The sequence below is a fragment of the Hyla sarda genome, chromosome 6 (assembly GCF_029499605.1).
Source record: "Hyla sarda isolate aHylSar1 chromosome 6, aHylSar1.hap1, whole genome shotgun sequence".
NCBI classification, from domain to species: domain Eukaryota; kingdom Metazoa; phylum Chordata; class Amphibia; order Anura; family Hylidae; genus Hyla; species Hyla sarda.
In genome coordinates this window covers 117,336,076-117,352,082 of record NC_079194.1, presented here as the reverse complement: position 1 = coordinate 117,352,082, position 16,007 = coordinate 117,336,076, and the positions used below count along the sequence as shown (strand labels likewise).

The 16,007-nt window shown below is 45.6% G+C and overlaps 1 long non-coding RNA gene across 1 annotated transcript; it reads right to left on the bottom strand.

Moving 5' to 3' along the window:
* Window positions 1–4,093: 4,093 nt before the first annotated feature.
* LOC130276018 (uncharacterized) lies at window positions 4,094–15,691 on the bottom strand. Its single transcript, XR_008844988.1, has 4 exons — window positions 15,374–15,691; window positions 15,213–15,296; window positions 14,493–14,645; window positions 4,094–4,212 (listed from the first exon to the last, which is right to left on the bottom strand). It is a non-coding gene; the product is annotated as an uncharacterized LOC130276018 (long non-coding RNA).
* Between the last annotated feature and the right edge of the window lie 316 nt (window positions 15,692–16,007).

Below are 16,007 nucleotides of genomic sequence, written 5' to 3'. Positions count from 1 at the left end.
ACTCTGCGGCATGTAAGTATGTTTAGGGGAGATATGTTTAGGGGGATAGCGGAGTTCGGGGTTTTAACATGGGGGGGCGCCTAACTTATTGTTTTCATCACAGGGTGCCTCCAGCTGTTTCACTACTACAACTCCCAGCATGCCCTGACAGCCAATAGATGTCAGGGCAAGCTGGGAGTTGTAGTGGTGAAACAGCTGGAGACACCCTGTGTAGATGAACTAAGGGTGGAAGGCACACTACCAGGCAGCCAAAAAAGCTTATTTAATATAGTAAAAAATAAAAAAATTTAAAGCAGGGAGAGGGTTAGGGATAGATGGGCAAAAGGCAGGGACAGAGAAAAAAAAAAGAATGGTGGGAGCTACATTCTAAAGATGTTAGTTTGGTCAAGCACAAATACAAAGGAAAAAGCATACAAATTTGTTCTTAAAGGGGTACCCCAGCGGTGGGACCCCATGATCAGACATCTTATCCCCCATCCTTTGGATAGGGGATAAAATGTTTAGCGGCAGAGTACCCCCCAATCCCCAATATAGGGCACAAGCTTTTGAACGCGGTGGGAGGGGGGATGGGGCCGACCAATGAGACCCTCCCACAGTCTCAAGAACAGAAATCGGTCTCACCCTGTACATAGAGCAGCATGTCTATAGGAGTGCCAAAGATACACGAGTAAAGTGTTTGTATATCTCCGGTGCTCCAATAAAGAGTGCATAGAGAAAATGCTGACACGCCACTGCATGGACACTGAGAGATGGGTCCCCATTCTGGAGATCAAGGGGGTGGGGGGGGGGGGGGCGGAGTTCTCAGATGTCAGACCCCCTATGATCAGACTCTTGTCCCCTTTGTCAGCTTCCAATGGTTGTTTGGAGTTTGTGTGAGGGGAGTGTGTGTGTGTATGTGTGTGTGTGTGGGGGGGGGGAGGGGTATAATGGTAGACTTCAGTTATTTTGGCCCACCAAGGGAGATAATTCTGTATATCTACTCTTCTTTCTTTAGAGAACTTAGCAGGTCCATGTATACACTGGACACATCCATGTGCACATGAAATATACTGTATCCAATAGGCTATTTATCATTCTGTAATCAGACCCTAGTGGCAAGTAACTGGCTCAAAAGTCACTCCTAATCTTTTGTTGATCCCATTACTATGTCAAAAGTCTGGGCTCACCAGAGCATCTTCAAGTATTTTGGTGCACCATTGTTTTGGCAAGTGCTGGTGCCAGGTTCGCACCAGGAGGGAATCCACTTTCTGACTGTGACATGATGTCCTGTTCTCTTATTTATAGCATATTTTTGGCCTGAACACTCATTTAAAGTGCTTTCAGTTTAATTCCTTGCACAAATTAAGGGTGAAAAAAATGAAATTATTGGTCAAAAGTTTAACATTTTTGGCAGAGTTTGCATGATCTGTCAACTTCCATTTACTGCTCCAAAGAGAATTTAGAGCATAAAATCCCTGAATGTTCCCTCTCGCACAAAAAAAGAGTCCTGGAACAATGTTTTGATGTGATGCAAAGTGAAGGAAAGTCGGAATCCCAGCAGTTCCGTCATGTAATCACATGATATTCTCGTAAGTATAATGAGCAATAACAGCAGACTATAATCTTCAGCTTGACTGCTTGTCCTTGGATCTACACTAAACCATTGTGAAACCGTTTAATGATCTAGCTGCCTGGCATCTGGAGCAGGAGACAAAGCTCCATGTGTATTTACTGTAAAAAAGGCACACCTTTTAGGATTATGGATTCACTCATACCCCTTCCCCGATGCTGTATACTTTGTCACATACTGTTGCACAAAACTTTATTTTAAACAGGGAAACTAGAAATGAATAATGAATGATCATATTCCTACCTAGCCTAGTGATTTTATAGTATAAATTTATTTTTCCAGCAAAAAAAAAGTGATCTGCATGCCTTATGGTATGGGTGTTAGAGTGCCAGGGTTAAAGTACCAGTTTCGACTAAATATAACTGCTGGTATTGCTAAAAAGAGGACATTATTGTGTAATGAATGCAACCTTTAGTATCTTGATCTGCTGCGTCATTACCGAGGAAAACTTTTTAAATCAAATATGCAAATAAGCTCTGAGGACATGACTGTTTCTCTAGGAGCACCATATATATGGGCCCGGACCCCTCCCATCTAATTTGCACATTTAAAGGGGTTCTCCGGTGCTTACACATCTTATCCCCTATCCAAAGGATAGGGGATAAGATGCCTGATCGCGGGAGTCCCGCATCCTTTCACCGCCCCCTACATGACGGCACAGTCAGAGATATAAGTTATATTTCACAGACTGTGCCATCATGTAGGGAGCAGTAAAAGGCAGGTAGAAGATACATACAACTATACAATTCATAAGCCACCCACCTGGCCAGGCTACCCTTTTTTGGGTCCATGCAGCTGTCGACTGAGAAGGCCGGCAGAGAGATCAGGGCACTTCTTCAGGAGGCTCTGTACACCTAGGACAAACAAGGCTCTGTACACTGAGGACAAGCAGGGCCCTGTACACTGAGGACAAGCAGGGCTCTGTACACTGAGGACAAGCAGGGCTCTGTACACTGAGGACAAGCAGGGCTCCGTACACTGAGGACAAGCAGGGCTCCGTACACTGAGGACAAGCAGGGCTCCGTACACTGAGGACAAGCAGGGCTCCGTACACTGAGGACAAGCAGGGTTCCGTACACTGAGGACAAGCAGGGCTCTGTACACTGAGGACAAGCAGGGCTCTGTACACTGAGGTCAAGCAGGGCTCTGTACACTGAGGAAAAGCAGGGCTCTGTACACTGAGGACAAGCAGGGCTCTGTACACTGAGGACAAGCAGGGCTCTGTATACTGAGGACAAGCAGGGCTCCGTACTCTGAGGACAAGCAGGGCTCCGTACTCTGAGGACAAGCAGGGCTCTGTACACTGAGGACAAGCAGGGCTCTGTATACTGAGGACAAGCAGGGCTCCGTACACTGAGGACAAGCAGGGTCCGCCCCTGTTTACACTAGTATCACCAGTGAGGAAAAGCAATAGGGATTGTGTGAATAGGAACAAATAGAGTATGGGAAGCTAATGTACAGTGGACAGGACAGACAGCACAACATGGAGAATACATTTTTTTTTTTTTTAGAAAAATGCAACTATCGCCCACAATAGGCCTGTAAAGCAGCACACACTGTGCAGTAGGGATTTACAAGCCTATTCTAGGCATAGCTTTGCTGAAAAACAGGCTGCTCTATACAATAAATAGCATTTTAATCCCATCCCGAAGTCATCTGGACAACCGCTATGCTCCAGAGCCGCACCACCTCTCTCTGGCTATGTCACTTCGGGGATTGACACACAGGGCTCGTCTGCCCATGGTGGCCCTGTTTGCTTCTTCTTTATTGTCAATCAACAACATGATTGACAAAAAGCACGAGACAGGCAGTGCAGCTCCAGAGCATATCGGACCCCAACCCCCGCATCTCCAACTGTGAAAGACTCCAGGACGGGCTTTCCTAGCTGTTTATTTTAAATGAGTACTACGGTGAAATTTTTTTTTTTTTTTTTTAAATCAACTGGTGCCAGAAAGTTAAACAGATTTGTAAATAACTTCTATTAAAAAATCTTTACCCTTCCAGTACTTTTTAGCAGCTGTATGTTACAGAGAATATTCTTTTCTTTTTTAATTTCTTTTTTTGGCACCAGTTGATTTTAAAAAAAAATCATGACTTCCACCGCAGTACCCCTTTAAGTATAGAGCAGCCTCTTTCTTTTAGCACAGGTATGCCTAGAATAGGCCTGTGAAACCCTACTGCACTCTGTGTGCAGCTTCACAAGCCTATTCTAGATGACAGTTGCACTTTAATATTAGATGATAATAATTTGGCTGCGCAGTACCAATTCAAATTCCATATCTATTATCTGGACACAAAATAATGATAATCCCTTTTCAGATATTGAAGATAGTGTTGATATGGGGGTGATCCTTCACTCATTTAACACCACTAATGAAATATTAAAACATATTTCAGGTAAGTTCAAAAAGACAAAAGTTTATTACCATCTACAGATCCAGATTTCTGTAAAATGTTATAACAATTGTAACCAATTTGCTTGATTTAACTTTGTCCTGCTGCCTTTGACTCTTTTCTTTTAATTGTATGTTCAAAGTATTTCTTTCTGACTTTTTGTACTACAGTTTTCTCTTGTACACAATGTACTTGTTCTTGTATATATTCTATTAAAAATAAAAAAAAATTAATTAAAAAAAGTTTGAGTGTATAACAGTTTAGAGAGAGTTAATTTTGATTATGTATATTGAATTCTAGATTGAAGACAGACAAGAAATAAAACATTTGTATTTGGTTTCTATGGAAAAGCAAAGGGCATTAACTAATACACTTCTATTCAAAAGTATATTGTAAAAAAATAATCTTGCATATGATGGAGGGTTATACACCTGTAGTAGTGGTGGATCACTATGTGGTGGCCCAGTACAGGAGATGCACCCCTGTACCATTACTGCCCTGTCAGGTGGACTCTATTTCAGTGACCTCTGGGCCCACCATTAATCTATGTTCCAAAAATAGTTAATAAGCATCTGTGTTATCTAATGTAATGTGTATATATTATGTGCATTTAAATACTGTTGTCATGTTTTGTAACCAAGGAGGGTACCAGTGACCATGTGACCTATAGTGTGACCTATGGGACCCCTCCAGAGTCTACCCCATAAAAGCCCTGGGAGGAACTAGTTCAGTCTCTTGAGATTAGTTCTCTAGTGAGTGCAGCAAGGTCAAGTCCTGAGAGAGAGTGTCTGGTGTCCTGAGGAAGCCTAAAGCCTACCACACAGCTACACTTCCACAAATCCGTTACCCCACAGGTGAACATCAAAATCTAGTAAGCTACATACGGGGTGAAATCTGTGAAGTCAGTCTAGTCAAGTCAGTCAAGATCAGTCTGTATTAAGCCAGCGTGGGCCTGCAGCAAATTGTCCAAATCCACTATAAGTCCCAGCGAGCCCTAGAGTCTCTGAAGTCACTGGCCACCTCCTTGGGCCTAACTGAGCTGTCAAGACTATTACACCTGTCTACCTCAGTAAAGCTGGCGTTGTTCCGTAACTTGGCATCATTATTTGCCCCGTGCCTAGCCCAGGATCCAGCAGTATACCTTCGGGTGGTGCTGAGGTTAAACCACGCCCTGGCATCACAAATACAAGGGGTTAATGCCATCTGCCCCTAGGGTAACAACATCTGCCTTCATCACAGCCTCACCACAACTAGTTACTGTAAGGGTCCTATTACATTTTGACCCACCCATAAAAACCTATCCAGATCAATTTGTAACAGTGCACTGTCCTCTATTGTGTTGACAACTTTACAGAGTTTAGTATCATCTGCAAAGATTGATACTTTACTATTCAACCCCTCTACAAGGTCATTAATGAATATATTAAATAGAACAGGACCTAAGACGGACCCCTGTGGTACCCCACTAGTAAGAGTCACCCAATCAGAATAAGTACCATTAATAACCACCCTCTGTTTCCTATCACTGAGCCAGTTACTTACCCACTTGCACACATTTTCCCCCAGCCCAATCCTTCTCATTTTATGCACCAACCTTTTATGTGACATTGTATCAAATGCTTTGGAATAATCCAGATGTACGACATCCAGCGATTGCCCCTGGTCCAGTCTGGAGCTCACCTCCTCATAAAAGCTGTTCAGGTTAGTTTGACAGGACCGATCCCTCATAAAGCCATGCTGATATGGGGTCATAGGTTTATTTTTATTAAGATACTCCAAAATAGCATCTCTTAGAAAAACCTCAAACAATTTACATACAACAGAGGTTAAACTAACAGGCCAATAATTCCCAGGGTCACCTTTTGACCCCTTTTTAAATATTGGCACCACATTTGCCATGTGCCAGTCCTGGGGAACCTTCCCTGTCACTATAGAGTCCATGAATATAAAAAATAGTGGTCTGTCTATTACATTACTTAATTCCTATAGAACACCGGGGTGAATGCCATCTGGACCTGGTGATTTGTCTATTTTGATTTTTTGTAGGTGGCACTGTACTTCTTCCTGGAGTCCACACTCCTGAGGAAGTCACTTTGTGACGGAACGCGTGGAGGTTCTTGGATCCGGGCGGATGGGTGATATCTTGCTCTTAGCCTCTTGCGAGCCTTGCCTCTCTTATATCTGGTCTCCACATTTGGCAGCTATCTCTATAGGATTATTTGCACAGCTGACTCTTTATCTATTTATTTACTATATGAGCTATGTATGATTTTTTCTGAGATTTCCACTGTGAGACCATTTTCTGCATTTACTATTAGAGATTCTTTATAGCATATTGATATATTGCAGATTTTTTGACCGGATTGAGATTTCATGTGCTCGCACATATATATTTATTGTCATTGTCTTTAAGGGTAGAACGCTACATTTATTAGCCCAGATTTTGTATGAGACATACACCATGTCTCATCTGTGTGGTGTGGCCCAGGTTGGGCCTTTTTAAGTGTTTTTAACTTGTGTGTGTCTTTATATTTCCTTATTTGCCTTGTAACATTTTGTGCTCCAATAAAGATTGTCATTTTTGGAATAATTGATTGTTTCAGGTGTGCTTCCATATGCATTTCTTTTCCTTTTTTTGCCTGAAGGCAAGTTGTTGTGACCTTTGGACCAGATGCCTTAGATGTCAGAATAAACCTCATTAACAGGGTAACAGAAGACTGAGCAGATACTAGTAAGAGATCATATACAATCATGAGACATAATTGCTATGGGTGAGTTCAGCCCAAAGCAGTATTTCACTGTAAAATTGTCACGATTCGGCTTCCAGGTAGTGGATCCTCTGTGTCAGCGAGGGATTGGCGTGGACCGTGCTAGTGGACCGGTTCTAAGAGGCTACTGGTTTTCACCAGAGCCCGCCGCAAAGCGGGATGGTCTTGCTGCGGCAGTAGCAACCAGGTCGTATCCACTAGCAACGGCTCTACCTCGCTGACTGCTGAGAAGGCGTGGGACAGAAGGACTAGGCAGAGGCAAGGTCAGACGTAGCAGAAGGTCGGGGGCAGGCGGCAAGGTTCGTAGTCAGGATGGGTAGCAGAAGTTCAGGTACACAGGCTTTGGACACACTAAACGCTTTCACTGGCACAAGGCAACAAGATCCGGCAAGGGAGTGCATGGGAGGAGATCAGATATAGCCAGGGAGCAGGTGGAAGCCGATTAAGCTAATTGGGCCAGGCACCAATCATTGGTGCACTGGCCCTTTAAGTATCAGAGAGCTGGCGCGCGCGCGCCCTAGAGAGCGGAGCCGCGCGCGCCAGCACATGACAGCAGGGGACCGGGACGGGTAAGTGACCTGGGATGCGATTCGCGAGCGGGCGCGTCCCGCTGTGCGAATCGCATCCCCAACGGCCATAACAGTGCAGCGCTCCCGGTCAGCGGGACCGACCGGGGCGCTGCAGGGAGAAAGACGCCGTGAGCGCTCCGGGGAGGAGCGGGGACCCGGAGCGCTAGGCGTAACAGTATCCCCCCCCTTAGGTCTCCCCTTCTCTTTGTCCGGTAACTGCCTCCCCTGGGATGAGGACACCGGGAAAGAATGGAGGGTTTCCTCAACGGCAGGCAGTACAGCAGGAGTGGGAATGGGGAGGGAGGGCAGAGGGCGAGGCCTGGCACGGGGCAGTGTGACACCAGGATGGGGGCCATGGGGAGGCACAGAGGCTTGCCTGACGGGACTGGGAGGGGGGGAGAGGCACTTCCTGTGGCAGGCAGAGTCCCAGTTCCTGATCTCCCCGGTGGTCCAATCAATGGTGGGGGAATGAAGCCGGAGCCAAGGCAGACCGAGGAGGACCTCAGAGGTACAGTTGGGGAGAATGAAGAACTCAATCCTCTCAAGGTGGGGTCCAATAGACATGAGGAGGGGCTCTGTGCGGTAACGCACGGTGCAGTCCAATCTGGCTCCGTTGACCGCGGAAATGTAGAGCGGCTTGACGAGACGGGTCACCGGGATGCTGAATTTATTAACAAACGACTCCAAAATAAAATTTCCAGAGGCACCGGAGTCCAAGCAGGCCACGGCTGAGAGGGAGGAGTTGGCTGAAGAAGAAATCCGCACGGGTACCGTGAGACGTGGAGGAGCAGACTTGGAACCAAGAGACGCCACACCCACGTGAGCTGGGTGCGTGCGTGCGTTTCCCAGGCGTGGAGGACGGATAGGGCAATCCACCAAGAAATGCTCGGTACTGGCACAGTAAAGACAGAGATTTTCTTCCCTACGGCGATTCCTCTCTTCCTGGGTCAGGCGAGACTTATCCACTTGCATGGCCTCCTCGGCGGGAGGCCCAGGCGTAGATTGCAACGGATACTGTGGGAGAGGTGCCCAGAGATCTAAGTCTTTTTCCTGGCGGAGCTCTTGGTGTCGCTCAGAAAAACGCATGTCAATGCGGGTAGCTAGATGGATGAGTTCTTGCAGATTGGCAGGAATCTCTCGTGCGGCCAGCACATCCTTGATGCGACTGGATAGGCCTTTTTTAAAGGTCGCGCAGAGAGCCTCGTTATTCCATGATAACTCGGAAGCAAGAGTACGAAATTGGATGGCATACTCGCCCACTGAAGAATTACCCTGGACCAGGTTCAACAGGGCAGTCTCGGCAGAAGAAGCTCGGGCTGGCTCCTCGAAGACACTCCGGAGTTCAGTGAAGAAGGCCTGGACTGTGGCTGTGACAGGATCATTGCGGTCCCAGAGCGGTGTGGCCCAAGACAAGGCCTTTCCTGAAAGAAGGCTTACTACGAACGCCACCTTAGACCGTTCTGAAGGAAACAAGTCCGACAACATCTCCATATGCAGGGAACACTGAGACAAAAATCCACGGCAGAGTTTAGAGTCCCCATCAAATTTGTCCGGCAGGGACAAGCGGAGGTTAGGAGCGGCCACTCGCTGCGGAGGAGGTGCAGGAGCTGGCGGAGGAGATGGTTGCTGCTGTAGCAGAGGCAGAAGTTGCTGTAACATGGCGGTCAACTGCGACAGCTGCTGTCCTTGTTGGGCAATCTGCTGCGATTGCTGAGCGACCACCGTGGGAAGATCAGCGAGACTTGGCAGCGGCACCTCAGCGGGATCCATGGCCGGATCTACTGTCACGATTCGGCTTCCAGGTAGTGGATCCTCTGTGTCAGCGAGGGATTGGCGTGGACCGTGCTAGTGGACCGGTTCTAAGAGGCTACTGGTTTTCACCAGAGCCCGCCGCAAAGCGGGATGGTCTTGCTGCGGCAGTAGCAACCAGGTCGTATCCACTAGCAACGGCTCTACCTCGCTGACTGCTGAGAAGGCGTGGGACAGAAGGACTAGGCAGAGGCAAGGTCAGACATAGCAGAAGGTCGGGGGCAGGCGGCAAGGTTCGTAGTCAGGATGGGTAGCAGAAGTTCAGGTACACAGGCTTTGGACACACTAAACGCTTTCACTGGCACAAGGCAACAAGATCCGGCAAGGGAGTGCATGGGAGGAGATCAGATATAGCCAGGGAGCAGGTGGAAGCCAATTAAGCTAATTGGGCCAGGCACCAATCATTGGTGCACTGGCCCTTTAAGTATCAGAGAGCTGGCGCGCGCGCGCCCTAGAGAGCGGAGCCGCGCGCGCCAGCACATGACAGCAGGGGACCGGGACGGGTAAGTGACCTGGGATGCGATTCGCGAGCGGGCGCGTCCCGCTGTGCGAATCGCATCCCCAACGGCCATAACAGTGCAGCGCTCCCGGTCAGCGGGACCGACCGGGGCGCTGCAGGGAGAAAGACGCCGTGAGCGCTCCGGGGAGGAGCGGGGACCCGGAGCGCTAGGCGTAACAAAAATGTATGTACACAATAAATAAGTAATAAAAAAAAAAAAAAAAAAACATTCATATCACAAGGTGCCAATTAATATACCACTGGAAAGGGAAAGGGGGGAGGGAGGGAAGGGATACAAAGAAAAAGGGGTGGGGAGGAGAGGGGAGGAGAAAAGACTAGCAGTAGATGATATGAGTAAAAATTTGTTTATTCATGTAAAATATAGTAGTCCTAGCAGGGCCCTTGATATGGATCTACTAAATATATTAACAACGATTTGTGCAACAGTTAAAAATAATATTACGTTGTGCAAAGAATAATAAAAAATAAAAATTATTAAAATAAAATAATGGGGCAGTCACCAATGGTGTAGGAAATTGTGGACATTTATAACGTTTTGTAATCCATAGAAATGCTTTGTAATCCACAGAGATACTTTTACAAATGTCAGGTATACTACAAGGATATTGGTAGTGTTGCAGTCCACTGAAGTTTAGCAAAATAGTAGCAAATAAAGTATCAAATATATGTAACGGTGCTTCTGCCCCACTCACCGCTCCGCTGTGTGCAGGAAACCTGGGATGGAAGCCCCTATTTCGCTGGGCTCCGTATCGCAGACTGGCTCGGCTTGGCGGCCAGCTCAATGTGGATGTCTGCGTGGTAAGTCCAAGGATTTCCCAATTCTGATGGCAACAAGGATGCGGTGTGTGGCTGGTGAGTGCATGCAGGTGCAGATTAGCAATGCTGAAGGCGTCGTCCTTGTGTTGGAGAGCGCACGTATGCACAGTGGTCCCAAAAGCAAGGGATTTCAGCTGTTGCAAATGGTAGGATGGTGTTAGGCTTCCAATGGTGATCTGAATGCTGGGGGTGGATTTCGGGAGTGACTCCTTTTTCAATAGCTGTTGTATACCCCATGTTTGAGCTTTTATATAGTCCATGTTGCTTTAATTGGTAGCTGATTTAAGGTTCATTACAAACTGTGGACTGGATTGTTGGTGATGTATAAAACACGGACTAGATCATGCACAATTTAAACATACTATATAGAAACTGAGAAATCCTTGGAAATTGGGAAATCCTTGAACTTACCACGCAGACATCCACACTGAGCCGGCCGCTAAGCCGAGCCAGTCTGCGATACGGAGCCCAGAGAAATAGGGGCTTCCCTCCCAGCGGAGCAGTGAGTGGGGCAGAAGCACCGTTACATATATTTGATACTTTATTTGCTCTATTTTGCTAAACTTCAGTGGACTGCAACAATACCAATATCCTTGAAGTATACCTGACATTTGTAAAAGTATCTCTGTGGATTACAAAGCATTTCTATGGATTACAAAACGTTATAACTGTCCACAATTTCCTACACCATTGGTGACTGCCCCATTATTTTATTTTATTTTAATAATTTTTATTATTCTTTACACAATTTTAACTGTTTTTGCACAAATTCGTTGTTAATATATTTAGTAGATCCATAGAAAGGGCCCTCTAGAACTACTATATTTTACATGAATAAACAAATTTTTACTCATATCATCTACTGCGAGTCTATTTACACACACACACTTACCTCACATCTCAATTCTAATATGTATCTAATACAATTTTATTTAACATATACCTAGAGGTCTGTATACCACTATATTCTTTATTCCCTTTCTGTTGCGTAGGGTTACGTGTAACACAGAAACCTCGGTACATATTAGCACAGTGTGAGCCCCCCAAACTCTTGTTTTCTAATATCTATGGGGGACATTTATCAAGGGGTTTAGTCAGGTTTTCTTTACTATAATTGTCGCAACTGCGACTACGTGTGTTTTCGTGTGACAATTTGCGTGAAGAACAAGAAAAGCAAGAAAATTCAAACTTGCTTACGTAGTAAATTTTTCAAAATGGATTTGCTTTAGTCAGGTATTTATTAACTGCGACAGTCGCAGCTGTGCAATAAAATGTTGCAACGGCCGTAAAAAGTGACTATATTTACTTCAGCTCCAACATGGAGCAGGAAAAGCTACTGCCGCCCGGGCTCCGACATACTTTCTCCCCGCTACCCTCACTTCGCTACAGGGACACTGCAGTGATTTACATCCCCCCCTCTCACCTGCCAGCGCCACACAACTCCCATCTGTCTGCTAACTGTTGCAAGACTACAAGTCCCAGCATGCGTTTACAGTGAGGACACGCTGGGAGTTGTAGTCTTGTAGCAGCGGGAGCTGAGCGGCGCGGACGGGAGACAAGGGGGGATGTATATCAGTTTCCCCATCATTATTAAGTGAGGGTAGCGGGGAGGCAGTATGAGGAGCCCGGGCGACTGCACTGTAATGTCAGCCCGGGCTCCTTATAACATATACCGGCGCCGCAGACTCCAAAATCCCCTGCTGTCATTTCACATTTCCCGCTGGGTCCTGTGATTGGCCAGGACCAGCAGCCGATCACAGGACCCGACCAGAACATTGACATAACATTAGGGGATATAGGAGTCTGTCATGGGGGGGTCCGTCAACACCCCCCAGCCCCCCCCCCCCCCAGGGCTTTCACCTCCGCTGTGCCTGTCTGTAACACATACCCCCCCGGCCTTCACCTGCACTGTGCCCGGCCTCCCCCCCCCCACAGCTTTCACCTCCGCTGGGCCTGTCCGTAACACCTAAATCCCCCCTCCCTCCGGCCTTCACCTGCACTGTGCCCGGCCTCCGCACCCACGTCTTTGGTTGCGCCGGCCTGATGTCCCTCCATCAGTGACGTCACTCGCAGGGCGCCCGGAGAGAAGGAGCGCTGCGCTGAATGGGTGAGTGAGTGTGTCTGTCTGTCTCTATCTCTGTCTGTGTGTCTCTGTCTGTGTGTGACTGTCTGTGTGTGACTGTGTTTGTATGACTCTGTGTGTGTGTGTGTGTGACTATGTAGGTGTGACTCTGTGTGTGACTCTGTGTGACTGTGTGTGTGTGACTGTGTGTGTCTGTTTGTGTGACTGTGTGTGACTCTCTGTGTGTGTGTCTGTGAGTGTGTTGTGTGACTCTCTGACTGTGTGTGTGTTTGTGTGTGTGTCTCTCTGTGTGTCTCTCTTTGCAGGACTACAACTCCCAGCATGCCCTTACTGTAAGGACATGCTAAGAGTTGTAGTTGTGCAGTGCAGGCGAATGACAAGCTTGTCTCCTGCCCCCAGCTGCAGGACTACAACTCCCAGCATGTCCTTACTGTAAGGGCATGCTGGGAGTTGTAGTCCTGCAGCTTGGGGCAGGGGACAAGCTTGTCACTTGCCCACACATCTCCTGCACCACACAACTACAACTCCCAGCATGTCCTTACTGTAAGGGCAAGCTGGGAGTTGTAGTCATGCGGGCGGGAGATGTGCGAGCAGGTGATAATAAATGTACTAACCCATTTTTTGTGTTTTTTTTTCTTTTCTCATTTCAGATCCGTGTATCCTGTGGACTACTTTGGATTCGGTGGACTATTTCGATGACCAACGTTTTTCTTTGTTTGATTTTAATAAAATGGTTAACAAGGGCTTGTGGGGGAGTGTTTTTTGTAATAACATTTTTTTTAAACCTGTTGTGTTTTTTCCTTACTTTACTTGACAGGCTTAGTAGTAGAAACTGTCTTATAGACGGAGTCCATTACTAAGCCAGGCTTAGCGTTACCCAATTATTACCCCAGTACCCAACACCACAGGGTTGCTGGGAAGAGTCGGTACCATCAGGCCCGGAGCGTCAAAAATGGCGCTCCTGGGCCTAGGCGGTAACAGGCTGGCATTATTTAGGCTGGGGAGGGCCGGTAACAATGGTCCTCGCCCACCCTGGTAACGTCAGGCTGTTGCTGTTTGGTTGGCATTTGGTTGGCATAGGGGACCCTATGCATTTTTTTTAAAATAAATAATTAAATATTAAAAAAAAATGCATAGGGTCCCTTCTACGTTTATTCTCAGCCAAATACCAACCAAACAGTAACAGCCTGACGTTACCAGGGTGGGCAAGGACCATTGTTACTGGCCCTCCCCAGCCTAAATAACGCCAGCCTGTTACCGACTAGGCCCAGGAGCGCCATTTTTGACGCTCCGGGCCTGTTGGTACCGGCTCTTCCCGGCACCACTGTGGCCATGGGTACCGGGGTAATAATTGGGGGTTAGCGCTAGCTGTTTTTGTGGCTAACGCTAAGTCCGGTTTAGTAATGGACTTCGTCTATAACTACTAATCCTGTCAAGTAAAGTTAGAAAAAAACACAACAGGTTTTAAAAAAATTTTATTACAAAAAAACACTCCCCCACAAGCCCTCATTAACCATTTTATTAATATAGAGCAAAGAAAAACGCAGGTCATCGAAGTATTCCACCGAATCCGAAGGAGTCCACAGGATACATGGATCTGAAATAAGAAGTAACAAAAAAAAAACGAGTAAGTACATTTAGGTAGAAAAATCAGTGGTAAAAATAAATACACACACGTGCATATGTATATATATATATATATATATATATATATATATATATATATATATATTGCTGCAAAGTGGTGTTATGTAGTAATTATTTGGTTTTTGCTTATGTGTGCTAAAAAAAATGGTATTTAAAAGTGATTTATTGGTTTTTGCTCATGTAAGCCCAATTTATCAACCCCCTGTGATAGTATGATAAATATGTCATACATAAGCAAAAAAATAGCAAAAAAAAAAAGACTACAGAACTTGCTTACCAAAGCAACGATGATAAATGTCCCCGTATATGACTTGAGCTGAAAAATACATAAAAGACAGTCCCATTCTCTTCTTCAATGATCTTCAGATTTTACACCATCCATTCAACCGCCATTAAACAGAAAAATGTTCCATATAGTCCAATACTGATTCTAAAGAAAGGAACCAGAAAAATTAAAAAATATTAGAACTATTATAAAAGAGCACATATTAAAACAATTAAAAAGCGAAGCTGCTGAAAAAAACCTCAGGTGATCAGAGAAATGGGATGTAAAGTATTAAGGTGCCAAATTCATTTGCTTTCACACTGTGCAAGTATTTTTTGGAACATTTCCACCCCTTAGACCCAGTCCCACCTGATCAATGCCTTTTACTCTTCTCGATTAAAAAATATCGAGGAATTGATTTCAACTCATCTCTATGTTCACATTCAGACGCTTGCCTGATGTCCCTCATTTGTTCAAGTATTCCGATCTTCAGGGCCCTTGTAGTGAGCCCAATATAAATCTTTGGGCACGGGCAGAATGCATAGTAGATCACTGCTTTAGAGTTACATGTGATATGTTGTCTGATATTGAAAGTCTTAAGTTCCGTAGAATCCCCAAGTACATCACTTCTCTCCACATTTGGGCATGCAATACATTTTCCACATGGGAAACATCCTTTCTTTGGGCCCATAGATCCATAGGGATTAAGAGTACTAGGAGCAATATACTCACTTTTAACAAGAATGTCTTTCAAATTCCTTGATCTTCTTGGTGTCATCTGTAATCTGGGTGGTAAGTAGTGTTTAAGTATGGGATCTGTTTTCAAAAGAGGGAGATGTTTCTCAATACATTTTCTCATATTTTCCCATTGCTCATTATAATCTGAGATGTACCTTATTGTGTCATCTGGAACTTTCTCATTCTTCCTATGTAACAATTGATTTCTTGGGGTTTCTTTGGCTCGCTTGTATGCTCTTTTCAGACAACGCTGACTGTATCCTCTTTCTTTAAATCTTTTCTGTAATACCTTCGCCTGTTCCTCAAACTTTTCATCAGATGAACATATTCTCCGAGTTCTCAAATATTCACCAACTGGTACTGCTTTCAATACATGTTAAGGATGGGCAGATGTAGCATGGAAGTAAGTATTAGTGGCTGTCGGTTTCTGATACACGTTCGTCTGTATAAATCCGTTTTGATCTTTAGTTAGTGTTATGTCTAAAAATGGAATGAAAAATCGATCAAATGAGTAAGTAACCTTAATATTTTTATTGTTGTGGTTGAGTCTAGACATAAAAGGTTCCAGTTCAGTAACTGTTCCCTGTCAAATCATGAGGACATCATCGATGAACCGTGCCAAAAAAAGGACACGTTCCATTGAGAGGTCCCCACGATCTAACAGGAATAGATCCCTCACCCATAGCCCCAGGAACAAATTTGCATATGAGGGCACACAAGGCGCCCCCATTAGCGGTGCCCTGGAGCTGCAAGTAGATGGATCTATTGAATGTGAAAAAATTATGAGTG